This window comes from Bubalus kerabau, chromosome 13 (assembly GCF_029407905.1).
Source record: "Bubalus kerabau isolate K-KA32 ecotype Philippines breed swamp buffalo chromosome 13, PCC_UOA_SB_1v2, whole genome shotgun sequence".
In the NCBI taxonomy this organism is placed as follows: Eukaryota; Metazoa; Chordata; class Mammalia; order Artiodactyla; family Bovidae; genus Bubalus; species Bubalus kerabau.
The window spans coordinates 853,708-881,103 of record NC_073636.1 but is presented as its reverse complement, the minus strand read 5'-3'; the positions used below and the strand labels follow the sequence as shown (position 1 = coordinate 881,103).

General features: G+C 41.9%; 1 long non-coding RNA gene across 3 annotated transcripts in view; it reads right to left on the bottom strand.

Annotated features, from left to right (window-relative positions):
• Positions 1–19,443: 19,443 nt before the first annotated feature.
• The window catches only part of LOC129625258 (uncharacterized), a 41,785-nt gene continuing 33,832 nt past the window's right edge, over positions 19,444–27,396 (bottom strand). Inside the window, exon 4 of one of the 3 annotated variants that reach the window (XR_008701295.1) lies at positions 19,444–19,577. This is a non-coding gene — a long non-coding RNA (uncharacterized LOC129625258). Of the gene's footprint in view, positions 19,578–23,636; positions 23,814–27,396 lie in introns of those variants that run through there. The other 2 variants (XR_008701297.1, XR_008701294.1) reach the window with 2 other exon arrangements.

The following is a 27,396-nucleotide window of genomic DNA, read 5'->3' as shown; positions in this document are numbered from 1 at the left end:
GCACTCTTAGTGCCCCAGCAATACTAAACACACTGTGTTCGAATCTCTGTGCCTTTGCTAGCATTTTTTGTTAGAATACTGATTGTCATACTGCCAGTACTGTCAAATACTGATTCAAAAATCCTGTGTTGAGGGACTGACATGAAGTCTTTCATAATTTTGATTGCTTCATACATCAAGCTGCTGTATCTTGTATTGTGTTTACAAGTTTGCGCCTTCTTTTGGACTCAAGGATAGAGTGTTTTTTAGGTGTTTTTCTCTTAAAGCCCTGGCTTACTGCAGAGTTCTAATAAATGCCTCTGTGCAGTGTTTTTGTCATTTGGCTTTATAATCCAAGCCTTGTGAAGAGAATGTTTTGTATTAAACAGCTTTAGTGTAAGGTTATACATGTATTTGGCAAACTTAATATCATTGACAGTTTCTTGGAAACTATTTGATCCATGTAACTACTTAGTATCTAGTTTATTGGAGTCTGAAGGCTTAGAAACTGATGCTGCCAAGAAAACTGAAAATGCAGAAAGTTCATGAGAACAGTACTTCTGATCATGTGAGAATGTCAGCAGCACGTTCGTTTTTTCTGTACTGTGTGTGTGATGCTTTCTCAAGTCTGGAAAATTGTCAAAATGCAGATTTCTTGGGCTCTAACACAGGCATAATAACATTTGAAGCAGTGAAGAAAGCCTCATCCTCTCCTACCCTCTCCCCGTGTCATAAGTTTCTTCTCTATGTCTGTTTCTCTATTGTTGCCCTATAAATAAATTCTTCAGTACTATTTTTCTAGATTCCATATATATGCATTAGAATATAATATTTACCTTTCTCTTTCTGACTCACTTCACTCTGTATAAATAGGTTCTAGGTTCATCCACCGCATCAAAACTGACTCAGATGCCTTCCTTTTGATGGCTGAGTAATATTCCATTGTGTATATGTACCACAATTTCTTTATCCATTCATCTATCAATGGACATCTAGGTTGCTTCCATGTTCTAGCTATTGTAAATAATGCTGCAGTGAACAATGGGATACATGGGTCTTTTTCAACTTTGGTTTCCTCAGGGTATATGCCTAGGACTGGGATTGCTGGGTCATATGGTGGTTTTATTCCTAGTTTTTTTTAAGGAATCTCCATATCATCTTCCATAGTGGCTGTATCAATTTACATTCCCATCAACAGTGCAAGAGCGTTCCCTTTCCTCCTCACCCTCTCCAGCATTTATTGTTTGTAGATTTTTTGATGATGGCCATTCTGACTGCTGTGAGGTGATATCTCATTGTAGTTTTGATTTGCATTTCTCTAATAATGAGCAGTGTTGAGCATCTTTTCATGTGTTTGTTAGCCATTGGTATGTCTTCTTTGGAGAAATGTCTGTTTAGGTCTTTTTCCTACTTTTTGGTTGGGTTGTTTGTTTTTCTGGCATTGAGTTGTATGAGCTGCTTGTCTATTTTGGAAATTAATCCTTTGTCAGTTGTTTCATTTGCTCTTATTTTCTCCCATTCTGAGGGCTGTCTTTTCACCTTGCTTATTGTTTCCTTTGCTGTGCAAAAGCTTTCAAGTTTAATCAGGTCCCACTTGTTTACTTTTGTTTTTATTTCCATTACTCTAGGAGGTGGGTCATAGAGTATCTTGCTTTGATTGATGTCATCGAGTGTTTTGCCTATGTTTTTCTCTGAGAGTTTTATAGTTTCTCATCTTACATTTAGGTCTTTAATCCATTTTGAGTTTATCTTTGTGTAGGTGTTAGGAATTGTTCTAATTTCATTCTTTTACATGGAGCTGTCCAGTTTCCCCAGCACCATTTATTGAAGATCCTGTCTTTGCCCCATTGTAAATTCTTGCCTCCTTTGTCAAAAATAAGGTACCCATAGGTGCATGGGTTTATTTATGGGCTTTCAATCTTGTTCCATCAGTCTATATTTCTGTTTTTGTGCCAGTACTGTACTATCTTGATGACTGTAGCTTTGTAGTATAATCTGAAGTCAGGAAGGTTGATTCCTCCAACTCCATTATTTCTCAAGACTGCTTTGGCTATTCGGGATCTTTTGTGTTTCCATATGAATTTTGAAATTTTTGTTCTAGTTCTGTGAAAAATGCCATTGGTAATTTGATAGGGATCACGTTGAATCTGTAGATTGCGTTTGGTAGTATAGTCATTTTCACAATATTGATTCTTCCTACCCAGAAACATGGAATATCTCTCCATCTGTTTGTGTCATCTTTGATTTCTTTCATCAGTATCTTATACTTTACTGTGTACAGTTCTTTTGCTTCCTTAGGTAAGTTTATTCCTAGATATTTAATTTTTTTGTTGTTGCAATGGTGAATGGGATTGATTCCTTAATTTCTCTTTATGATTTTTCATTGTTAGTATATAGAAATGCAAGTGGTTTTTGTGTATTGATCTTGTATCCTTCAACATTGCTAAATTCACTGATTAGTTCCAATCATTTTCTGATACTGTCTTTAGGGTTTTCTATGTACAGTATCATGCCATCTGCAAACAGTGAGAGCTTTACTTTTTCTTTTCTTATCTGAATTCCTTTTATTTCTTTTTCTTCTCTGATTACTGTAGCTAGGACTTCCAGAACTATGTTGGATAATAGTGGTGAAAGTGGACACCCTTATCTTGTTCCTGATCTTAGGGGGAATGCTTTCAGTTTTTCACCATTGAGAATAATGTTTGCTGTAAACTTATCATATATGCCCTTTACTATGTTGAGGAAGGTTCCTTCTGTGCCCATTTTTTGAAGAGTTTTAATCATAAATGGGTGCTAAATTTTGTAAAAGGCTTTTTCTGCATCCATTGAGATGATACGATCTTTTTTAAAATTTGTTAATATGGTGTATCACATTGATCGATTTGCATATATTGAAGAATCCTAGCATTCCTGGTGTAAACCCAACTTGATCATGGTGTATGAGCTTTTTGATGTGTTGCTGAATTCTGTTAGCTAAAATTTTGTTGAGGATTTTTGCATCTATGATCATCAGTGATATTGGCCTGGAGTTTTCTTTTTTTGTGTTGTCTTTGTCTGGTTTTGGTATCAGGTTGATGTAGAATGAGTTTGGAAGTGTTCCTTCCTCTGCAATTTTTGAATGAGTTTTAGAAGTATAGGCATTAGATGTTCTCTAAATGTTTGATAGAATTATTCTTTGAAGCCATTTGGTCCTGGGCTTTTGTTTTTTGGGAGATTTTTGATCACAGCTTCAATTTCAGCACTTGCAATTGGGTTGTTCATAAATTCTATTTCTTCCTGGTTCAGTCTTGGAAGATAGAAGTTTTCTAAGAATCTGTCAATTTTTTCCAGGTTATCCATTTTATTACCATACAGTTGTTTGTAATAGTCTCATAATCCTTTGTGTTTCTGCATTGCCTGTTGTAACCTTTTCATTTCTAATTTTGTTGATTTGATTCTTCTCTCTCTCCTTCTGGATGAATCTGGCTAAAGGTTTGTCAGTTTTGTTTATCTTCTCAAAGAACCAGCTTTTAGTTTTATTAATCTTTACTATTGTTTCTTTCAGGCTTCCCTGGTGGCTCAGATGGTAAAGCGTCTGCCTGAAATGTGGGAGACCTGGGTTCAGTCCCTGGGTTGGGAAGATCCCCTGGAGAAGGAAATGGCAACCCACTCCAGTACTCTTGCCTGGAAAATTCCATGGACTGAGGAGACTGGTAGACTACAGTCCATGGGGTCACAAAGAGTCGGACATGACTGAGCGACTTCACTTTCACTTTCATTTCTTTTTCATTTATTTCTGCTTGGATCTTTGTGATTTCTTTCCTTCTACTAATTTTGGGGTTTTTCTTTTTTCTTCAGTTGTTTTAGATGTAAAGTAGGTTGTCTATTCTATGTTTTTCTTGTTTCTTGAGGTAAGATTGTATTGTCATAAACTTCCCTCTTAGAGCTGCTTTTGCTGCATCCCGTAGGTTTTGAGTTGTCGTGTTTTCATTGTCATTTGTTTCTAGGAGTTTATTTTATTTCCTTTTTAACTTCTTCAGTAACCTGTTGGTGATTTAGAAACATGTTGTTTAATCTCCATGTGTTTGTGTTTTTTACAGTTTTTTTCTTGTAATTGATATCTAGTCTCATAGCGTTGTGGTCAGAGAAGATGCTTGATACGATTTCAATTTTCTTAAATTTACCGAGGTTTGATTTGTGACCTAAGATGTGGTTTAGCCTGGAGAATGTTCCATGTGCCCTTGGGAAGAAGGTGTATTCTTCTGCATTTGGATGGAATGTCCTGAAGATATCAGTGAGATCCATCTCATCTAATGTGTCACTTAAGACTTGTGTTTCCTTATTAATTTTCTATTTTAATGATCTGTCCATTGTTGTGAGTGGGGTGTTAAAGTCTCTTACTATTATTGTGTTACTGTCAATTTCTCCTTTTATGTCTGTTAGTGTTTGTCTTATGTATTGAGGTGCTCCTATGTTGGGTACATAGATATTTATAATTGTTATGTCTTCCTCTTGGACTGATCCCTTGATTATTATGTAGTGTCCTTCCTTATCTCTTGTAATTTTCTTTATTTTAAGGTCTACTTTGTGTAATATGAGGATTGCTACTCCAGCTTTCGTTTACTTCCCATTTGCATGCAATATATTTTTCCATCCTCTCACTTTCAGTCTATATGTGTCTTTAGGTCCAAAGTGGGTTTCTTGTAGACAGCATATATATGGGTCTTGCTTTTGGATCCATTCAGCCAGTCTGTGTCTTTTGGTTGGAGCATTTAATCCATTTACATTTAAAGTAATTATTGATATATATGTTCCTGTTTTCATTTTCTTAATTGTTTGGGGTTGACTTTTTAGATCTTTTTTCTTCTGTTATATTTCTTGACTGTATAAGTCCCTTTAACATTTGTTGTAAAGCTGATTTGGTGGTACTGAATTCTCTTAACTTTTGCTTGTCTGAAAAGCTTTTTATTTCTCCATCAATTTTGAATGAGATCCTTGCCAGGTGCAGTAATCTTGGTTGTAGATTTTTCCCTTTCAGTACTTTAAATATATCCTGCCATTCCCTTCTGGCCTGCAGAGTTTCTGCTGAAAGATAGTTGTTAAGTGTATGGGATTACCCTTGCATGTTACTTGTTGCTTCTCCCTTGTTGCTTTTAATATTCTTTCCTTGTGTTTAGTCTTTGTTACTTTGATTAGTGTGTGTCTTGGCGTGTTTCTCCTTGCGTTTGTCCTATATGGGACTCTTTGAGCCTCTTGGACTTGATTGACTATTTCCTTTTCCACATTGGGGAAGTTTTCAACTATAATCTCTCAAAATTTTTCTCATACCCTTTCTTTTTCTCTTATTCTTCTGGGGCCCCTATAATTTGAATGTTGGTGCATTTGCTATTTTCCCAGAGGTCTCTGGGACTATCCTCAGTTCTTTTCATTCTTTTAATTCTTCTAGGTCTTTGTTAATTGATTCTTGCATTTTCTCCATTTTGTTTTCAAGGTTTCTGATCATCTTTACTATCCTTGTTCTGAATTGTTTTTCAGGTAGTTTGTCTATTTCCTCTTCATTTATTTGGAATTCTGTGTTTCTGGTTTGCTCCTTCATTTGGGTAGTATTTCTCTGCATTTTCATAATATTTTCTTAACTTGTTGTGTTTCAAGTTTACTTTTCCCAGGCTTCAAGCAAAGTTGAATTCTTTCCTTGAAGAAGGTTGAATTCTTTCTTTTGGTTTCTGCCCTCCTAAGCCTGGTCCAGTGGTTTGTGTAAGCTTTGTGTAGAGTGAGATTTGTGCTGAGTTTTTGTTTGTTTGTTTTTCCTCTGATAGGTAAGGCTGAGTGAGGTGGTAATCCTCTCTGCTGATGATTGAGTTTGTATTTTTGTTTTGTTTGTTGTTTAGCTGAGGCATCCTGCACAGGATGCTACTGATGGTTGGGTGATGCTAGGTCTTGTGTTCAAGTGGTTTCCATTGTATGAGTTCTCAGTATTTGATACTCCCTACGGTTAGTTCTCTGGAGAAGGAAATGGCAACCCAATCCAGTGTTCTTGCCTAGAGAATCCCAGGGACGGGGGAGCCTGGTGGGCTGCCATCTATGGGGTCGCACAGAGTCGGACACAACTGAAGTGATTTAGCAGCAGTCTAGGGTCTTGGAGTCAGTGCTCCCACTCCAAAGGTTCAGGGCTTGATCTTTGGTCAGAAACAAAGATTCCACAAGTGGTTTGTTATGGCATTAAGTGAGATTAAAATAAATGTCCAAAAATGAGAAACCAAAGATGAACCCCAGACAAATGGCAGTTACAAAATCAGGCAAATAATAGTTAAAATAATGGAACATACACACATACATATACACCCATGAGCAAAGTCAAAACAGTCCAACAAAAATAAAGTACAGTAGATTAATCCAGCAAACAAAAGAAATCAAAATTTGTATTTACCAGTTAAGAACAAAACTAAAGCACAAACTAGAAAACGAAACTAAAGCAATGTGCCAAGTGGGGAATAGAGCAATGAAAACAAAACTAACAAATATGTTGAGAGGAAAGTAAGGAAAGAAAAGAAAGAATGGATATGCAAATTTAAATAGAGATAGATGAAGATTTATATACATTAAAGATTAACTGCAAGGAGAAAAAAAAACAGTAGGAAAGGCAAAGAAAAGGATAAATATACCAAAAATACAATAGGTTTAAAAAAATTAAAATTATAAAGAGGAGAAAAGAAAAAAAAAGGGAAGAAGAAAGAAAAAAGGAAAACTCCACAGAACTGCAAAAGCCCAATGTAGAGGCAGAGGTTTATAACAACATTAAAAAGTGTGACTGAATATGCACATATACATATACACCAATAGGCAAAATCAAAAAAGTCCAACAAAAATCAAGTACAATAGATTGACCCAGTGAACAAAAGAAACCAAAAATCATATCTACCAGAACAAAACTAGCCAAAGCACAAACTGGAAAACAAAACTAAAGCAAGATGCCAACTGGGCAGTAAAGCACTGAAACTAAAACTAGCAACTATGTTGAGAGGAAAGGAGAGAAACAAACAAAAGAAAGAATAGATATGCAAAGTTAGATAAAGGTAGATAAAGAAAATTTATGTATGTTAAAGATTAACTGCAAGGGGAAAAGAACTGTAGGAAAAAGAAACGAATAAATATAGAAAAAAATAAAAATAGGTTTAAAAAATTAAAAAGAAAAGAAAAAAAAGAGGAAAACTCCGCAGAAGTCCAGAAACCCAATGTAGAGGCAGAGGTTTGTAACACTAAAAAATGTGACTAGAAAAAATAAAGCTCAAAAGCTTAATTGGATTTCATAGTGCCAGTAAAATGGACAGCTACAACAGAGGGGGAAAAAAAGGAGAAAAACGAAAAAAAAAATCCAAAAGAATCTACAGAACAAGTCAAAAAATAAGAATAATAAATGTTTTTCTTGAGTCATTGCTGTCAGCGTCCTTCCCCTCGCTGGGAGTCATAGTCCACTTTACCTCCCTCGGATGCCCTCCAACACTGTGCTGATCTCTGGACCTGCTGTGGGGTCAGCTCAGATTCTAATCTGATCCTACTCCTGTGTGTTCTTGCCTCCAGTGTCCACAGCTATCAGAACTAGTGAGTTTTCTTTTGTGGGAGCTCTCACAGACCTTTTATATATTTCATAGACACAGAGTCTGCCTAGTTGATCGTGTGGATTTAATCCTCAGCTTGTACAGCTGGTGGTAAGGTTTTGAGTCTTCTTCCTTAGCCACACTGCCCCTGGGTTTCAATTGTGGTTTCATTTCCACCTCTGCATGTGGGTTGTCCACTGGGGTTTGCTCCTGGGGCTGCCCTGGAGGACTTGGGTTTGCCTCTGTGAGGGCCAGGTGTGGAGTTGGTGCAGCTGCTTGGGTCGCAGGGGTTCTGGCAGCACTCAGGGGAGTTGGCGGCCAGGGTAGCAGGAAATACAGTGCTCTAGAAGGTTATGGCAACCAGTATTGGCCAGTACACTCCAGGATTCTTGCCTGGAGAACCCCCTCCTCCCTGACAGAGATGCGTGGCAGGCCACCGTTTACAGGGCAGCAAAGAGCTGCACATGACTGAAGTGACCCTGTGGGCATAAACGCAAGACGTTTTTTTGCCTGTGGCAGCTCTGCCCCAGTGAGAGTTGAGCGTGAAGGTGGTGCAGGTGCGTGACTTGCAGGGACACTGGCAGTGCCAAGTGTGCAAGGACACGGACTGCCTCTGCTGCAGGAGTTATGTCCCTATCAGAGTCTTTTTTCGAGCCTCTTGTAGCTGTCGATCAAAAGGCCTATCTGTAGCTTTGCCTGTTGAGGCACTTACAGGGCTACCTAGCCTGGGGTCCTTCTCTGTTGTTCAGTGTGTCAGACACATAGAGGGGCCCTCCTGGCTGGGATCCTAGTCTGTAGGTTGGCGCCTCGGGCACTTAAAGTGGCACCCTGGGTGTGGTCCCACTCTGTAGTGCAGTGTGTCAGGCATATAATGGGCCAGCCTCTCTATTGTTCAGCTGCTGATGCTGGCCTGTGGGGAGAGAGAGGCTGTGGTGATGGCTCCATCCCCTACCCGTGACTCAGCAGTATCATCTTGCTTCCATGGCTACCTGGCTTTCCTCCCTCATATCCCCTCAATCCGTCTCTTCTCTCTCACATCCCCTCAATCCATCTCTGTGCAGTCAACTGCAGCCCTCGCCCTGGGATTGCCCCACAATCCCTAAACTCCAGCATCCAGCTGCTGCGCCTTCCAGGGGACCAGTGTTCCTGCCCAGGGTGTGTATGGCTTCGGCAAGGACTGTATGATTTTCACTCCATTTAGGCTGCCACAGATCAGCTGTTTCACTGTCAGCCTTAAATGTTTCTCCTCTGACTCAGACAATTGCCCGGATTTGGAGATTGGATCCCTGCCTCAGTTCCCCCACCTGCCGAGGGCTGGTCCAGTCCTTCTAACACTCCTGTTTTTCCCCGTAGTTCCTTCATCCTACCGAGTTTTGTGTGGTTCTATATATTCTTTTCCACTGGTCAGGTACTCTTATCTGCTGTTAGCTGGTGTTGCACTTCTGTCTCTGAAGGTATATTCCTGATGTATCCTTGGAGAGAGATGTACTCCACGGCCAATGACTCCTCTGCCATCTTGTTGTAGAGAAGATTTTTACCTTTTATTTTTAAGAAAGTTCTATTTGAGTCTAGGGTAAATTGAGGACTACCTTGTAATTAAACGTTAAAAAAATTTTAGCTACTATTCTACTTGAGCTTTTTATTTATGTATGTTTATTTTATATATATGCTTATTTATAGTTTGAAATCTTACTGTAAACTGTCTTAATAAATAGTATTAATTACACTATTTATTAATCAATAACCTCAGAAATGCAGATGACACCACCCTTATGGCAGAAAGTGAAGAGGAACTAAAAAGCCTCTTGATGGAAGTGAAAGTGGAGAGTGAAAAAGTTGGCTTAAAGCTCAACATTCAGAAAACGAAGATCATGGCATCCGGTCCCATCACTTCATGGGAAATAGATGGGGAAACAGTGGAAACAGTGTCAGACTTTATTTTTCTGGGCTCCAAAATCACTGCAGATGGTGACTGCAGCCATGAAATGAAAAGACGCTTACTCCTTGGAAGGAAAGTTATGACCAACCTAGATAGCATATTCAAAAGCAGAGACCTTACTTTGCCAACAAAGGTTCGTCTAGTCAAGGCTATGGTTTTTCCTGTGGTCATGTATGGATGTGAGAGTTGGACTGTGAAAAAGGCTGAGCACCGAAGAATTGATGCTTTTGAACTGTGGTGTTGGAGAAGACTCTTGAGAGTCCCTTGGACTGCAAGGAAATCCAGCCAGTCCATTCTGAAGGAGATCAGCCCTGGGATTTCTTTGGAAGGAATGCTGCTAAAGCTGAAACTCCAGTACTTTGGCCACCTCATGCAAAGGGTTGACTCATTGGAAAAGGCTCTGATGCTGAGGGATTGGGGGCAGAAGAAGGGGACGACAGAGGATGAGATGGCTGGATGGCATCACTGACTTGATGGCCGTGAGTCTCAATGAACTCCTGGAGTTGGTGATGGACAGGGAGGCCTGGTGTGCTGCGATTCATGGGGTTGCAAAGCATCGGACACGACTGAGCGACTGATCTGATCTGATCACACATTTACAGTCTATATCTAAAAATTTATTACAGGTTTAAATAGCTTGTAAATGATATATTTTAAAGTATATTGTCAGTATTGACTTTAAAAAATAATTGTTCAGTATACCTGTATACATCTGTATATCTATGTGTGTTAAGCTTGTATACACGCAAATGATATTTATCCATCATACTAAGGAAATATCCCTGTATTCCTTTTTTTTTTTTTTTAATTTTTATTTTAACGGGGCAAGTTTTCCTCTCTTTGCTTGGGTTTTTTTCTTTTACATGCAATAAAATCTGTCAATTTAAAGTGTAGGATTTGATAAATTTTGACTACTGTATGTAATTGCATAATCTCACCACAAAGTATATTCATGTTGATGCTTTATTATCATATATATATATATATATATATCACATATGACATGTATTCTATAAATTGATGCCAGACCCTCTGGCAGATACCAAAATCCAAAGATGCTCAAATCCTTTATATAAAATGGTGTCATATTTGTATATAACCTATACGCAGCTTCTCTTTAAATCATCTCTCAATTACTTATAATACCTGTTGCTGCTGCTAAGTCACTTCAGTCGTGTCCGACTCTGTGCGACCCCATAGACGGAAGCCCACCAGGCTCCCCGGGGGGATTCTCCAGGCAAGAACACTGGAGTGGGTTGCCATTTCCTTCTCCAATGCATGAAAGTGAAAAGTGAAAAGGTAGTCGCTCAGTCGTGTCTGACTCTTAGCGACTTAGCGACCCCATGGACTACAGCCTGCCAGGCTCCTCCGCCCATGGGATTTTCCAGGCAAGAGTACTGGAGTGGGGTGCCATTGCCTTCTCTGACTTATAATACCTAGTACAATGTAAATACTATGCAAATAGTTTTAAATTCAATGTAAATAATATATAAAAAATGTTTGCCAGTGTGCAGCAAATTTAACTTCTGCTTTTTGGAACTTTCTGGAAAATTTTTTTTCTGTGTATTGTTTTTTCAGTTTGCAGTCAGTTGAATCCACAGATTCAAACCTGAGCATGTGGAAGGCTGACTGTGTATATATCCAGATTTGTGCATATACATATGTGTGACGTGCATACTCAGAACTGTTATGTGATTCTTCTAAATGTATTCAGAGGAGTCTGATAGTGTTTGATACCCACCATCATCCTCTAGAACAATACAGGAACAAGCGCTGCTTAACATCAGACCTTTTTATCATTCCTTTTTCCCCCTGAACTTGAATTTCCGTTCCACTTCTCACAGAGACTTTTCTTACATACATTTTTATGCTTGAAATCCTTTACTGGTAGTCTTATTTACTAATAAGTAAAAATGTTAATATTAACCCTTTGATATTAATATATTTTTGTTTCCTATGCCTTACCTCCTATGCTGCTGCTGCTGCTGCTGGTAAGTCGCTTCAGGCGTGTCCGACTATGTGCGACCCCATAGACGGCAGCCCACCAGGCTCCTCTGTCCCTGGGATTCTCCAGGCAAGAACACTGGAGTGGGTTGCCATTTCCTTCTCTAATGCATGCCTGCATGCTAAGTCGCTTCAGGCGTGTCCGACTCTGTGCAACCCTTTGACCAGCAGCCCACCAGGCTCCTCTGTCCACAGGATTCTTTAGGCAAGAATACTGGAGTGGGTTGCCATTTCCTTCTCCTTACATCCTATGACCACTGAAATAATTTCTTCTGATGGAGCTGTCATTATAGTTTTAGTAATACATTTGGTAAAAATAACAATCTATTTCAAATTAGCAAATAGTAAATATAAAGTTACATTTTAGTGGAAATACATCCCTTACATGACTGTGATGGGATCTTTATCACAGTTGTTCAGTTGCTAAGTCATATTCAATGCTTTGTGACCCATGGACTGCAGCACGGCAGGCTTCCCTGTCCTTTACTATCTCCTGGAGTTTGCTCAAACTATTGTCCATTGAGTTGGTGATGCCATCCAACCATCTCATCCTCTGCTGCCCCCTTCTCCTCGTGATTTCAATCCTTCCCAGCATCAGGGTCTTTTCCAACGAGTTGACTCTTCTCATCAGGTGGCCAAAGTACTGGAGCTTCAGCATGTGTCCTTCCATTAGAATTCAAGGTTAATTTCCTTTAGGATTGACTGGTTTGATCTCCTTACAGTCCAAGGGACTCTCAAGAGTCTTCTCCAGCACCACAATTTGAAAGTATCAGTTCTTTGGCACTCAGCCTTCTTTATGGTCCAAATCTTACCGTACATGACTAGTGGAAAAAACCATAGCTTTGACTATATGGACGTTTGTTGGTGAAGTGATGTCTCTGTTTGTTAATACACTGCCTAGGTTTGTCATAGCTTTTCTTCCAAGGAGCAAGCATCTTTTAATTTCATGACTGCAGTCACCATCTGCAGTGATTTTGGAGACCAAGAAAATAAAGTCTGCCAGTATTGGGGGTTGGTAATTACTCTTTGCTGAAGTGAATCAGGGGTCACCATTGATTTTATGTCTCAATGAAATTACAGAAGAATTTTGTTCATATGAAAAGTAGCTTGGGATGGAAAGCATTTTGTTACAGCACTCTCAGTTAGTTCTTTTAACTCATTCTGAGTCCCAATTCTATATGGATCTATCATCAAGAATTATTTTTTGGAAACTTCCCTGGCACTCCAGTGGTTAAGGCTCCAGACGTCAATGCAGGGGGCACAGGTTCAATTCCTGGTCAGGGCACTAAGATCCCACATGCTACACAGAATGACCCTGATGCTGGGAAAGATTGAGGGCAGGAGAGGGGACAACTGAGGATGAGATGGTTGGATGGCATCACTGACTCAATGAACATGAGTTTGAGCAAACTCCGGGAGATAGTGAAGGACAGGGAAGCCTGCCGTGCTGCAGTTCAAGTAGTTGCAAAGAGTTGGACATGACTTAGCAACTGAACAACAAAAACTGCACATGATAAATAAGTAAATGAATATTTTTCATGTTCTGTCTGTTTGTAACTCTACTGAGCCTCCTTTGGTTCTGTTGAAACCTCCTGACTTGCACAACCACATTTAATCTATCCTTATAGTTGTTCGCTGCTTCTGCACTGGCACTGGTTGTTTCCATCTTTCTTTCTGTTTCATGCCCAGGAAAACATGCCCTCATAAGATTAGGATGGATAAGAGGGGTCCTGGAGAATGGAAGATTTTGTTCATCACAGTCAGGATCTCAGACAAATACACTGATGAATTTATCTCGAATACCTGGAAATCGATTCTCTAAAACCACCAGTGCCTTCTGCCGTGGAGAGAGAGTTTGCTTGCTCCCACTTGCAGCCCACTATTCCCCGAAATCCTGATGGTGACTGTAGCCCACCAGGCTCCTCTGTCCATGGGATTTTCTAGGAAAGAATACTGGAGTGGGTTGCCATGCCCTCCTCCAGGGGATCTTCCCGACTCAGGGATTGAACCTGAGTGTCTTACATCTCTTGCATTGGCAGGCAGGTTCTTTGCCATTAGTGCCACCTGGGAAGCCCATTCTTTCTCGAGTTGTTAACTATTACTGTAATGATAATTAACTATTACTGTAAAAGTGATATAATGAAGGACAGGGAAGCCTGGTATGCTACAGTCTGTGGGGTTGGAAAGAGTCTGACACAACTGAGTGACTAAACAACAACTGTAATGATCATTGCTCATGAAATGGAAACTAGGTAAAAAGCTGAACTGAACTGAGAGTTCACATATAAGTGAGATCATGCTTTTTTTTTTTTTTTTTCCTGCATCTGGCTTATTTCACTTAGCATAATGCCCTCTGGGTTCATCCATGTCATAGAAGTCAGGGATTTTTTCTTTTTTTAAAAAAATTATTTATTTGGCCATGCTGGGTCTTAGTTGAGACACTTGGGATCTTTAGTTGTGGTATGTGGGATCCAGTTCTCTGACCAGGGATTGAACCCAGGCCCCCTGCATTGGGAGTGCAGAGTCTTAGCCACTGGACCACTAGGGAAGTCCTTCTTTTGAAGGCTGAATATAGTTCCACTGTGTGTATCCATCAGTGGATGATTAGGTTGTTTCCATATTTTGGCTATTGTGAGTAGCAGTGTAGCAAACATGAGAGTACCAATTTCTTTTCAAGGTACTAATTTTATCTCCTTTGGGTGTATACCCAGAATATGGTAGTTATATTTTAAATTTTTTTGAGGCTCTCCATACTGTTTTCCATATGGCTGTATGACTTCACAGTCTCAACAATGATATACAAAGTTTCCCTTTGTTCCACATCTTTGGCAACATTTTGTCTTTTTGATGGTAGCCATCCTAACAGGTGTGAAGTGAATTCTCATTGTGGTTTTGATATGCATTTCCCTGATGATTAACGATGTTTGATGCCTTTCTTGTACTTGTTGATGATTTGTCTTTGGAAAAATATTCAGGTTTTTCCCCATTTTTAATATAGGTGTTTTTTTTTTTGTTTGTTTTGTTTTTTTTTTTGGTCACTGAATTGTAGGAGTTCTTTATATATTTTTTTTAATTTTATCCTTTATCAGATATATGGTTTGAAAATATTTTCTCCTAGTCTGTAGGTAGCTTTTTCAATGTTTTTTTGTTTTGTTTTGTTTGTTTTTTTTTTGCAATGCAGAAGCTTTATAGTTTGTTTATTTTTGAGTTTGCTGCATGAGTTTTTGTTGTCATGTAAGTGATAGCTTTTTGAAAAAATTCTTGAGGAGTGAAGAATCTTTCCACTTGAATGAAACTACTTGGGCGTGGGAAGGGAATTAAAACCAGAGGGATCAGCATGTCAGAAATGTAAGCCAGCGTGTGTATGATGTAGCTGGTAAAGAGTCAATATTTTAGAGTAACCAGGATGGGGGAGAAGGGACCAGGAAGTCAGCTGGGCTTTGTTCCATATGAAAAAAGAAATGTTGATGGTATTAAAGCAAAGAAATGATAGCATCAGATTTAATTTCTAGAGAACGTAACTGCAGGGAAAGTTGGAGGAGAAAGGGTGAAGCAATGCAGTAAGGTGGACACTGCATTAGGCCAGACAGTGACGAGGCCTGGGGAAGGGGAGGCAGGGGACCTTTGGTCAGTTCCAATTATGTGCTGGCCATTTCTGCATATGGTAGCTCACTTAACTATCACAAAACCCAGAGGTCAGAGAGGTTAAGTAACTTGGCCCAGAACAGTCACTGTAAGCTTACGGTGTGGTTAATGTTTGAACCCAGGCCCACGTGACAGCATCATGAAGGATGGAGCAGGACTGATAGGATTCTGAGTATCAAGCTCTGATAGCCAGTTGGACACACTGGAAAAGCAAGGGAGACAGGAAAGATAACAGTTGATGTTAATAATGGAAATTGTTATAGGGAAGAGAAAGAATTGGAGTAGATAGAGAAAATGATGACTTTGTTAACAGGCTCTATGAATTTGATTTTGAAGCCTTGGTTTTGTAACCCCCTGGGACAAGGTATCTAGAGAGTAGTTTGGCTCAAGAGCTCAGAAGAAAGGTCTAGGTTAGAAGCAGAGATGTGGCTACTGGAGTTTTGACTGCATTCACTGAGTGTTGAATGAGAGCAGAAGATGCCTGAGGGCAGGATCGTGGGCATGTGAACACTTATAGGGCGGTGGAGAAAGAAGAGCTAGAAAGAAAAGAGTGGTGGGAGAGCTAAAATTGGACCATTTCAAGAATGTAGGTGTCTATGTATTCTGTGAAAGGATTCCAAAAGGAAAAGATTCATCGGGATTAATGACTAAGGAACTCACTAGTTTGTGACCTTTGTGACAACAATTTCAGTAGATTGGAGCCTTCTTGGGTTCAAAGAGTGGATGGTGGTAGAGGAAGTGGACACAGAGTAGCAATTATTATTCTACGGATTTTAGTTGGACTTCCCTGGTGGTCCAGTGGTTAAGAATCCACCTGCCAATGCAGGGGACATGGGTTGGATCCCTAGTCTGGGAAGATTCCACATGTGATGGGGCAACCTGCAAGCAGCAACTATTGAGCCTCCAGCCTAGAGCCCAGGAGTCATAACTACTGAGCCTGTGTGCTGCATCTATTGAAGCCCGTGCTCCCAACAAGAGAAGCAGCCATCGAGAAACCCTCATCCTGCCACTAGAGAAAGCGCATGCGTAGCAACAAAGACCCAGTGCAGCCAAAACTAAAAGAATTTTGGCAGATGATGATTGCAGTTAACATTATAAGGCTTTACTGTTTGCCAGGCGCTGGGCTAACAATTTCTATTCATTATCCAGGATAATCCTTACCATAGTCTGTCGGGAGCCGCGTTAGGCATTACTGACAAAATGGAGGCACGGTCCCCAGCCCCCTCTCCTCATTCCGCAGGCAAGGATCCTGGGATGAAGGAGTTAGGCCTTGTAATTCTGACTTGTCTTTTCCTCTCCTTGGCTGAGTTGGCTGAAAAGGAATATTAAGTTGCTTATTGTTCTTGAGAGGAGCATGAGAAGGCAAAAAGCCTTCTGTAGCATTGCTCAGAAAATAATTCATAAAGTTAATCATTGACATTTGTTCTAGGACTTTTACAAAAGAGTGTTCCAGGATGAGCACATAGGCCATAGCTTGAGGCCATGGGAGGGATTGATATCTAAAGCCTATTTGTGAGGAGAATGTTTATGGCAAAGGAGTTTACTGAATTTAGGGCTTAGAAATAATTAAAATAGTTAGAATTTAAAGATTTAAGGACTGTTGTAAAGTTACCATATTTTACTATAGCTTATAGAAGTTAGGAATTTTTAGAGACACTATAGCTAGAAGCCTTTTTAAGATATAGTAAGCTCAGGATGTTAGGGGCAAACAGGATTTAGGATAAGTAGTAAACTGAGGTATGTAGCATGAGCTACAATGTAATCACAAGTTAACTATAGGACACATTAGAGGAGGTAGATAATAGATGATAAGGCTGATTCCGAGAGAATCACGGAAGCAGGAACTCTGAAGAGCAACAATAATTTATGGAGATAATAAATCTGGGAAGGGGGAACTGAAAATGTCAAACCTCTGGCCTAATGTTTTTGTAAAAGTATAAAAGAGAATCTTAAACTTGGAATAAACAGGCAGTCCATAGAAAAATGAGAGGCTGTCTCATTGGCCGACACCGTCATCTCTTCAGGTTGAATCTCTGGTTGCTGGAGTTGGACTCTGGCAATAGTCCTAAGAGGTAGGTACGATCTTATTCCCCTTTTCTGATGAGGAAATTATAGCTTCGAGAATGCAGAGAGGTTAAGTAACATGCCCAAAGTTACACCACCAAGGGTCTTCCCAGGTGGCACTAGTGGTAAAGAACCTGTGATGCAGGTTTGATTCCTGGGTTGGGAAGATCCCCTGGAGGAGCCCGTGGCAATCCACTCCAATATTCTTGCCTGGAGAATCCCATAGACAGATGAATCTGGTGGGCTACAGTCCACAGGGTCGCAAAGAGTCGGACAAGACTGAAGGGACTTAGCATGGATGCATACCACCAATAATAGAATAAGGATAAAAAAATCTCAACCTTTCTGACTTCAAAGCCTGTGTTACAAGATGATGGTGCTTTAGGCCTGAGTCTGTATACAAGCAGTAGAGGAAAATCCCTGTGGTGAGGACGATACTGACTTTATGTAGCAAAGAGAGAATAGTTGATGGAACCAGGTCTAAAGGAAAGATATTAGATCTTATTAAAACAAAACAAAACAAAAAACCAGAGTGCCTATTTTAGGACTTCTCTTTGTCTAAAGCCAGGTATGTACCCAGATGTCAGCTGAAGTAGTATTCTCTTTTGAGATTTAAGTAAAATTGTCTTGTCTCCATTCTGTATCCACTGGGCACTTCAGTGCCTGCTCCAAGATCTCTGTTAATTCCTGGGAGGTGATCTTATGGTTTGTTTGGCTTTTGCATTTCTGCTTCCACTAAATTTTATTTATTTCTCTTTGATCTTCATTGTGGCATGTGGACTCTAGTTCCCTGACCAGGGATGGAACCTGGAGTCCCCTGCTTTGGGAGCAGGGAGTCTTAACCAAGGATAGGACCACCAGCAAAGTCCCAAATTCTTCATCTTGCTTGTACTTCAGTTCCCATGTTCCTATTCCTTGGTTCCATGTTGACCCAGTTGAAGAACTCAGACCTACCCTGGAACTTTTTTTCTTGGAATTTCCCCCAAATCACTCACACAAGCATTTGTGCATGTGTCAGGTATTACTGAGGGCTTAGGGGATTTTATATCCTTAGCAACACAACAATGTAAAGTCCAATAATAGATATTTCTATTTTAAACATACTTTCAGTTCCCCGATCCCTGGAGCTCTCTCCCTAAGCTTGAGCCTCTCACATTGTGGTTTGAGCCTCATCTCTCTTTACCGCCTCACCCACCCCATTTCATCCCAGTCTTCATTTTATTGGTCTCTCTCTCTCTCTCTCTCTTTTTCCAAGTGGAAATCTGTTTAGCTCTTTGTTTCAGTTTTATTGTAAGGCTAGCTTTCTTCTTTCATATTTCATAATGTTCATATCAAGTACTTTCCTCAATAAGGCATTTTCTGTCCCTAAGAGGAGCCCTGGCATCAACTGCTAAAATAATAATTTTGCACCCAATGTTTATGTTGTTGTTGTTCAGTCTCCAAGTCATGTCTGACTCTTTGTGACACCAAGGACTGCAGCACTCCAGGCCTCCCTGTCCCTCACCATCTCCTGGAGTTTGCCCAAGTTCATGTCCATTGAATTGGTGATGCTACCCACCAATATTTATAGATAGGTTTAAAAGTTGGAAGAGGGAATTTAGAAGAGATCTGTCTGACCTGCCTTCTTAGTGCAGTGGGCAGCCCATCAGTCTCATAAAAGAGATTCTGTCTGTTGCTTTTGTTTTCTCTGTGAATATAAGACATGCTCCTCTGTTGAGATAAGGATGGGCTTAGTTAGGATCTGACAGCCACGATGAGGGATTCTGTCAATAGAAATTAACCACATTTCTAGAATATTATAAAATACTATATTTACAAAAGACAGTTCCTTTAACTAAAGCCTGCAGACTTATAAAACTGATTGCTTTGCTAGAGCTGGATTTTTCAGTTTACTGAGTACTCTGGTCAACATGAGAGAAGTAGAAAAAGCAACAGAGAAGGAAGAAGTCAATGTATGCAAACTGAAGCCAGGATAATAGACATTATAGACCTGGCTAATCCTTTCTCTCTCCCAACATCCACATGAATACATGTTAAGCAGTTGTGGCATTGCGCTGGGGCCAGAGATATGTTCGTCTTGCAGCCGAAAAAGGAGTTGCACGAGTTATTTATTGTTCCGTAACACATTACCTCACACTTCGTCATTTAATACACAGCTGTTTATTATATCTTAGTGTCTGTAGGTCAGGAATTCAGCAGCTGCCTAGCTGGGCAGTTCTGGCTCAGGGTCTTCCATCAGGCTGCACTCATCCAAAGGCTTGACGGGCTGAGAGGTCTGCTCCCAGTGTCACTCACCTGGCTGTGGGCAGGAAGCCTCAGTTCCCATCACAAGGACATCTCTGTCGTGTTACTCGTGACATGGCAGCTGGCTTCTTGCAGACGGAGGGATGGAAGAATGAAAGAGCAACCATGTGACAGCTGAACAGCCTTGTATGACTTAATCTCAGGAGTGACACGCCATCATTTTTCCTGTGTTCTCTTGGTCATACAGACAATCCCTGGTACCGTGTGGGAGGGGCCCACAAGGGTGTGTATACCAGGAGGCAGGGATCACTGAAGACGTATTGGAAGCCTGCTAGCACAGGAGTCTTTCCACAAAAGTTTTTTAAGTGTGTCTGTGCAGGCTCATGCTTAACTCATTTTTAAAATTGAGATATAATTGCTTTACAGTGTTTTGTTTCTGCTATACAACAAAGTGAATCAGCCATATGTGTGTATATATACCCCCTCCCTCTTGAACTTTCTTCCTGCCGCCCTCCATTCCACCCCGCTAGGTCATAGCAGAGCATGCAGCTGAGCTTCCTGTGCGATACAACAGCTTCACACTAATTGTCTGTTTTACACATGGTAGCTGTACATATGTCAATCCCAATCTCCCAGTTCATTCCATCCCCTCCTCCCTCCCACTCCATGTCCACACATCCTTACTCTACATCTGCATCTCTATTCCTGCCCTGCAAATAGGTTCATCTCATGAAGGAGTATATTTAGCTAATTGACTTTCGGATTTACTGGACTAGTAAGATATAAAATAACTGGTAATTGTGGGGGCAAAATAGGTATGTTTCAGTATTTTGTCACATGAGGAATATAAAAAACTGCCATTTACCATTACTATAATTCTGTAAAAATACGTTTTAACACAAGAAAAGGGAAAGGACATAATCTCAAAGTAAAGGACAAATAAACTGTAAGAATAATAAAATAATGCTCAAACTACTGCACAGTTGCACTCATCTCACACGCTAGTAAAGTAATGCTCAAAATTCTCCAAGTCAGGCTTCAGCAATACATGAACTGTGAACTTCCAGATGTTCAAGCTGGTTTTAGACAAGGCAGAGGAACCAGAGATCAAATTGCCAACATTCCCTGGGTCATAGAAAAAGCAAGAGAGTTCCAGAAAAACATCTATTTCTGCTTTATTGACTATGCCAAAGCCTTTGACTGTGTGGATCACAATAAACTGGAAAATTCTGAAAGAGATGGGAATACCAGACCACCTGACCTGCTTCTTGAGAAACCTGTATGCAGGTCAGGAAGCAACAGTTAGAACTGGACATGGAACAACAGACTGGTTCCAAATAGGGGAAAAGGAGTACGTCAAGGCTGTATATTGTCACCCTGCTTATTTAACTTATATGCAGAGTACATCATGAGAAACGTTGGACTGGAAGAAACACAAGCTGGAATCAAGATTGCCAGGAGAAATACCAATAATCTCAGATATGCAGATGACACCACCCTAATGGAAGAAAGTGAAGAGGAACTAAAAAGCTTCTTGATGAAAGTGAAAGAGGAGAGTGAAAAAGTTGGCTTAAGTCTCAACATTCAGAAAACGAAGATCATGGCATCCGGTCCCATCACTTCATGGGAAATAGATGGGGAAACAGTGGAAACAGTGTCAGACTTTATTTTTCTGGGCTCCAAAATCACTGCAGATGGTGACTGCAGCCATGAAATTAAAAGACGCTTACTCCTTGGAAGGAAAGTTATGACCAACTTAGATAGCATATTCAAAAGCAGAGACCTTACTTTGCCAACAAAGGTTCGTCTAGTCAAGACCATGGTTTTTCCTGTGGTCATGTATGGATGTGAGAGTTGGACTGTGAAGAAAGCTGAGCGCCAAAGATTTGACGCTTTTGAACTGTGGTGTTGGAGAAGACTCTTGAGAGTCCCTTGGACTGCAAGGAGATCCAACCAGTCCATCCTAAAGGAAACCAGTCCTGGGTGTTCATGGGAAGGACTGATGCTGAAGCTGAAACTCCAGTACTTTGGCCACCTCATGCGAAGAGTTGACTCATTGGAAAAGACCCTGATGTTGGGAGGGATTGGGAGTAGGAGGAGAAGGGGACCACAGAGGATGAGATGGCTGGATGGCATCACCAACTCGATGGACATGGGTCTGGGTAAACTCCGGAAGTTGGTGATGGACAGGGAGGCCTGGTGTGCTATGATTCATGGGGTCACAAGAACTGAGTAAATTCAGTAAAGTAAATTGAATAAATTTAACTTTATTAAAAACTCAGTAATTTGCCTTTGCTTATCTCATTTAATTGTTGTCTGATGAGAACTCCATTCTATCTACAAACTGTTATTCAGACACCACTGAGACAGACACTTAATGTCCTTAGAGATAACTGAGAATCATGTAGAAACATATAGTCCATTCAAAGTAAGTGACAAGGGAAGAAATAGAAATGGTTAATACATACAGATAGCAGTTTTATAAAATTGTGCTTATGAGCTGGAAGGAAGCCACAGAATTGGCAAATATTTATCAGGTTTAGTGAGGTTTTTTTTGCTAATTTGTGTTCCTACTGATCTTTCAGTCAGTTCAGTTACTCAGGCGTGTCCGCCTTGACTGTTAGCCGCCTGCACTGCAGGACCACCCAAGCTCTGCTCAGTCTTGTCTCTGGGAAGAGGGTGGCACCTTCACGTGTAGGAGTCCCTAAACCCGGGAGACAGAGCCCTCCTCTGAGGGCAGGACACCCCATACATCTGCAGAGTGGCCAGGGCCAACCACCAGCTCAGCCAGCTCGGGGTCACACTTTGCTCTGCTCCACGGTTTTGCAAGGAAAACTGTGCTGCACAGGAGATGGAGGTCTGGAATCTCCCCAAGCCATGCCTGTATCCCTCCCGTCTCCCCTCCCTCCTGACAGAACCGCTCCTTTCTCTGCTCCACTTCTACCCAAGGGCCTGGGGCCAGAGCACACTTGGGAATGGGGTAGGGGTACAACACAGTCCCGCTGTGGACTGCAGACCCTCGCGGGTCTTCTGAGGGCCACAGAGGCCTCCGGGTTGGTCACCGCACCCCCTGCAACCATCACTTCCCAGTCCCCTCATGGAGTGCAGCCTCCATCTCTCTCCTCCTCCTCACCCGAAGCTCTTTCCTCGAGGAGAAGGTCTCAGAGACAAGACCAATTTATCTGGGAGGTCCTGCTAAATACACTGAGCCTGCCCTGCCTGTGAGGCAGATTTTCAGGACCCACTCCCTCCCTTCTGAGCCAGCATAGTGCCCCCCACCCAGTCCACACTGCCCACAAGCCCCACTCTGAGGCCCCACCTGTGCTGCTAAGTCACTGCCATGACCCCTCGAGAGCTGCCTCTTGGAGACACCCCTCCCTCGCACCAGCCACTGTGGCCCACTGTCTTCAGAGCACAGAGGCCCCTCCCGCCCCGCAGCTGCTTCCTCTTCTCGTCTCTCACTCTCACTGACACACAGGGGACTGGTGACCAGGCCCCAGGCTTCTCCATCTGAACCCCCCAACCATGCCAGGCCTTGGGTCCTGGCACCAGGGCCCTCCTCATTACCCCAAAACCCCAAGAACAGGAGGCTGTGTCCACCTCCTCTTCCTCCACTGTCTATGCAGTCCTCCTCACACTCACCGTGTCCACCCCAGGAGCAGGGGTTCCCCACCTCTGAAAGCACCAGCCAGTCACCCTGGAGGAGCTCTGCCAGAAAGTCTGGCCATGTCCCCTATCCGTTCTGCAGGGCATGTGCTCTCCTGAACTCCACCCACTGTGGTTTCAAACACAGGGCCAGTTTCTGGCTCTGCCTTTGTCTCTAGTGATATCCCTTTTCTCTAGAAGAAGGCTGGGGAGGGGCCCTGGACCACGAGGATCACCTAAGCGCACAAATGCAGAAATATGCGTATGGGCTCCAAAGTGTCTACTAAGTCAGGATTCAAGCAGCAGTCGATTTCCTACAAATGAATGAATGTCACCAGTTAAGCACTTTAATAACCTTTGCTAAAGTTTATTTCTTACTTGTGAGCATTTTCCATGAAGAAGCCAAAGAAACATTTAAATTCTTAATAAGAATTACTGCCCCTATAACCAGAGAAGACAATGGCACCCCACTCCAGTACTTTTGCCTAGAAAATCCCATGGGCGGAGGAGCTTGCTAGGCTGCAGTCCATGAGGTCGCTAGAGTCAGACACGACTAAGTTACTTCACTTTTCACTTTCATGCATTGGAGAAGGAAATGGCAACCCACTGCAGTGTTTTTGCCTGGAGAATCCCAGGGACAGGGAAACCTGGTAGGCTGCCATCTATGGGGTCGCACAGAGTTGGACACGACTGAAGCGACTTAGCAGCAGCAGCAGACCCTATAACAATGAGTAAGAAAAAGTCAGGATGCTCAGTAATCTGCTCGTCTCATTTACAAGCCAGGTGATTCCTCCCACCGCAGCCAAAGGCAAGTCATGTCTCAGTCTCCATTCATGTAAAAAAGACCATTAACCTTCTGCGACTCTTCAGAAACATCGGTGTCACAGTCTGTCAGGGCCCTCAAATTAACACACCAAATATCAACTGGTCGGCCCCCATTTCCAAACCTCCGCCTGTGGTTTTGAGTTTTCTCAATACTGTGACCACCACTCTCCCTGGTACCAAGACGAGACCAGTAACCTCGTCTGGTACAGTTCGGCTCTCAGCGTTGCCAGGTTTAGAATCAGCTGGTCCTACAAAACAGCAAGTGACACAGCCTGCACTGCTTGCTTTTTGGGTGTAAAATGACTTGCACCAAAATGTGCATAACAGGTTACAGGAGTAGTTATCAACTCCGAACATTTTAATTCTGAGAAAATGTTCTCTAAGAGTCCCATAACAAATATAAACACTCAGAACAATATTAACCCTTATAAAGCATAATGAATAGGAAGTTCCATCTCAGGTGTAGAAAAGCTTCTGGAGTGCCGGGAGCCGGCATATTGCATATTGAATGCATATTGCATATTGAGTGCAGCACTTTCCACAGCATCATCTTTCAGGATCTGGAATAGCTCAACTGGAATTCTATCACTGCTGGGAGCCAGCGTGAGGAACTCCGCCCATGACAAAGGTCATGAGGAAGGAGGCTCGGCATACGCAAAGGCGGGATCGAGCCTCAGGAGTCCCCCTGGAAATTCTCGAGCATCTACCCCCCCAAACCAGAGTCTGCCTACTTTCTGCTTTGTGCTTTCACCTACACCTCTGACTTTACAGGGGGCTGTCTCCCACTACCTCTCTCTGAAAAAAGAGTTAGCTTACAGCTGCAGTTAATAATTCTTGGATGTGACAGTGTTTCAACCTACAAACTCCTTTGGAAATCCTCTAGCCTGCCTGAATGGGTTTTTCCGGCCACATGTGATTGTTCAGAGCCTCCCAACTGTGAGAGGCAGGAGATGTTCTAAACTGCCTAAACACAGATTCCTTTGAGTAGTTAAAAGATTGATTAGAAATTGTATTGGTGAAGGGTTTTTCACTTGTTGGGCCAATGTTTGCTGCTAAGTCTCCATACTCCTTACCTACTGTGTCCTTGGCAGTGTATTGATTGATATAATGGGTGTATAGAAATGTAAAATGCAGCTTTGTCCAATGCTTTTTGGGAGGCTGGTGCCTGACTTTGGAATAATCACCTTTAGAGAAAAATAAGTTTCTTAAAATGTTAACAGGCCTCCGGGCCAGAAGATGATGTCAATCACCTGAATTTTTGCATATGATAAGTTTGCAGGAAGAAAGCCTGGCTTGCTGCATGGCTCTACCCCTTCCCCCATTATCCTCTATGCATAACTTAAGGTATAAAAACTACTTTGGAAAATAAAGTGCGGGCCTTGTTCACTGAAACTTGGTCTCCCCATGTCACTCTCTCTCCCAAATTCTAGCTGAGTCTCCATCTGGAGTGCGGAACCCACCATGCTTGCTAATTATGCCTGGGCTTCTAAGATCCGACCGGGGAGGCCTCAGTGTCTCCTCTCCTTTGGGAGAACGGAAGGACGCCTGCGGCCTACGTACGTGGTGCAAACTTCTTGTCTTGAAGTTTTATTGGTCTCCCGCGTAAACCAAGCTACTCAGCCTCTTTTCTCCACTGAATCTTCCTACTGAGCTATCCTCATTCTATTACTCTTTGTGTCCTTAATTAACGTGTAATTAAGCAGTTGTTTCCTGACCCTCGCCTATGCCGTCTCTCCTTTGAATACCCTGGATCAGCTGGGGCTGGTCCCCGGCAGGTGGCGCCCGAGACAGGCTATTCCAAGGTAAGCTCCCTGCAATTAGGGTCATCAGCCCTATTGCCCCCCCTTCTCAGAACAACTGGGTCATCAGCCCTCTTGTTCCCCCACGGAGCAGTTTGGGTCATCAGCCCTACTGCTCCTCCCTTGGAACAGTTTGGGTCATCAGCCTACTGTTTCTCCCCCGGAACAATCTGGGTCATCAGCCCTATTGTTCTTCCAATGTTCGGGATGGCTAGGACCCCACTCAAGGGTGCCGTGGACCCCCCTGTAGGATAGACAGGGCGGAGGAGTGGGAAGTGTTGAAAGTGTTGAAGACTTAGAGAGAGAAAACGGTTTCTGAAGTTAAAAGGCCAAAGAAAAGCCTGATCTTTTAAAAGCTAAAAGCTTTATCTTCTATTATACTTAATTTTCTGACATGGGTAACACTGAAACTAAAAATGGCAACTCTTTATACAAGTAATCTTGAAACTGTTAAAGAGGCTACTGTTAATTTAGATACTTGGGTGAAGGTAAAAAACAACTAAAAACTTATCCTATAAATATGATTAAAAATGTTCTGGACCCTCGTTATGAGGCTGTGGGATAGCCTATGGGAGAGGCAATAGCGGTGGATGGTAGTGGGTCTCCACCTTCTGCGCAGATCATATTTTCTGCCATTGACAAAGGAAAGGAGGGAGACTGTGCTCTACCTCCCGAGGAAGGAGAGGGCTTACAGGACGCTGCGGCCGGGCGCCCTGGCAAGCCCCCTCCCCCTCTACACAAACCTTTAAAAATTTATCCAACAATTTCTGATTTAAGGCGACTACCCCACCTCCGCTTGCACCTCCCAGGGCCTAAGAATTCCCCAGTTTACATCCAGTGCCTCCCAAAGCATTGCCTAAGGCTGAAAAAGATTTAAAAAATTTTTTTTTCTTTTAAACAAAGGAGCTTTTAAAGAATACACAATATACAGAACCCGCTCATTGCATAAAAACCCTTCAGGGGGGGCCTCACCCAAGCAAAAATAAAAACAAAAAAAAAATGAGAAAAATAAAAAGAAAAAAAAAAGGAAAGAAAATAGAGAAAGATCTAAAGATAGAAAAAGAACTAAAGAGTGAAAAGGAGAGAGGAATGGAGAAGGAAGGAATCAGGGAATGCATCAAGATAGAGAAAGGAAGTTAAAAAAGGAGATGCAGAGAAAAAGATAGGGAGAAAAAAACAAAAAAGATTAGGGAAGAGAAGAGGGTAAAGGGAAAGAAACGAAGGAAAGAGAAGGGTAGCGAAAAAGGAAGGGTGAGAGAAAAGTGAGAAAGGCAGGAAGAGAGGAAGAGAGAGAGAGACAGTAAGAGACGCTGTGACCAGGTGCCCTGGCAAGCTCCCTCCCGCTCTGCGCAAACCTTTAAAAAACAAAAAACTTATCCACCACTTTCTGATTTAAGGCCATCGCCGCCACCTCCGTTTGTGCCTTCCAGGGCCCAAGAGTTCCCCGCTTTGCCCCCAAAGCCTCTCAAAGTGTTGCCTAAGCCTGAGGAAGATAAAAAGTTTTTGAACAGTGGAGCTTTTAAAACAGACTGCACAATATGCAGAGCGTGCTCCTTGGAGAAAACCCCCTCAGGGGGGTCTCACCCAGGCTAAGGGGATTTAGCAACAATATTAACCCCTGACATGCTCCGATTCCAATGGGAGTGGCTGGCCCCCTGCCTGAGGGCATTGTAGGACT